The sequence below is a fragment of the Bison bison genome, unplaced genomic scaffold, assembly GCF_000754665.1.
Source record: "Bison bison bison isolate TAMUID 2011002044 unplaced genomic scaffold, Bison_UMD1.0 scf7180017864108, whole genome shotgun sequence".
Lineage (NCBI taxonomy): Eukaryota > Metazoa > Chordata > Mammalia > Artiodactyla > Bovidae > Bison > Bison bison.
This window is the reverse complement of record NW_011494680.1, coordinates 4,722,487-4,724,046: the sequence shown is the minus strand read 5'-3', so window position 1 is coordinate 4,724,046 and position 1,560 is coordinate 4,722,487.

The window sequence follows — 1,560 nt, the reverse complement described above, 5'->3', positions numbered from 1 at the left end:
CTTTGGTAACTTTTCAGATTTTTTTTTTTTTTTTTTAATAGAAGGATAATTGTTTTCACAGAATTTTGTTGTTTTCTGTCAAACATCAACATGAGTCAGCCATAGGTGGACATATGTCTCCTCCTCTTTCACCTCCCTCCCATCTCCTCCCCATCCCACCCCTCTAGGTTGATACAGAGCCCCTGTTTGAGTTCCCTGAGACATACAGCAAATTCCCATTGGCTATCCCTTTGACACATGGTAACGTAAGTTTCCATGTTACTCTTTTCATACATCTCACCCTCTCTTCCTCTCTCTGCATGTCCATAAGTCTGTTCTCTATGTCTGTTTCTCCACTGCTTTTCAGAGTTCTTGAAAGGAGTATTGTGAGTAAATATGGAACTGATATCTTAAAAATGACAGCTCTGGTAGCTGCTGATTAAAAGTCGAACTATTAATGCTCTGTTTCCTAAAGTGAAACTGTAATCTTGAAGAGGTGTAGATATGCAAATTAAATGACTAATGTGTAGTTTTCTTTAAATCTATGTCCTTTTTCCTTGAAGTTAACTTTGCGTTACATCTACACACAAATGACCCTACAGAGATGTTGAAAATAAACTCCCTCACTCCACCCAGGTCTGCCAGCCTGTGTATCTTTGTTCTGGTTGCTTAGATTTCACACCTAGTTGATTCTTTCACCTACTAGGACTAAAAGCAGTCTCTTTTCATCATAACTAGTCAGTAGGGAAAGCAAAGATTTGCATGGAAAAATCATCCAAAACTACTAATAGCTTTAGAAGGTTGCAGAAATCACCTTATGTGACCTGCTTGGAATGGCATGGTTGTTCAGTTAGAACCATGGTAGCAATGCATGTTACAGGTCTTCAAGAAAACGCTGTTGTTTGCCAGAACAAAATGCAGCTATATTCTTCTCAGTTAAATTATATTAAATATCAGGACAATAAGCAACATTTTGCAATCCACCCTCTTCCAAAATATTCCTACCGTTTTCTTCATCCTTTCCTGGATCTTTAAGGGCAAGGAGCTTAATAGAAGACAAAGTGAAAGTGAAAGTCACTCAGTCGTGTCTGACTTTTTGCAACGCAATGGACTATACAGTCCACGGAGTTTTCTAGGCCAGAATACTGAAGTGGCTAGCCTTTTTTCCCAACCCAGGGATCAAACCCAGGTCTCCCACACTGCAAGCAGATTCTTTACCAGCTGAGCCACAGCAGAAGCCCTAATATAAGAAAAAGGTCACATAAAGGAAGGCTTCCCAGGTGGCTCAGTGGTAAAGAACGCTCCTGTATTGGCCACAGAAAACACAGGTTCAATCCCTGGGTCAGGAAGATCCCTTGCAGGAGGAAATGGCAACCCACCTCAGTATTCTTGCCTGGAGAATTCCAAGCGGGCCACCATCCATAGGGTCCAAAGGGTTGGACTCAGTGGCACCCCACTCCAGCACTCTTGCCTGGAAAATCCCATGGATGGAGGAGCCTGGTGGGCCACAGTCCATGGGGTCGCCAAGAGTCGGACAAGACTCAGCGACCTCACTTTCACTTTTCACTTTCATGCATTGGA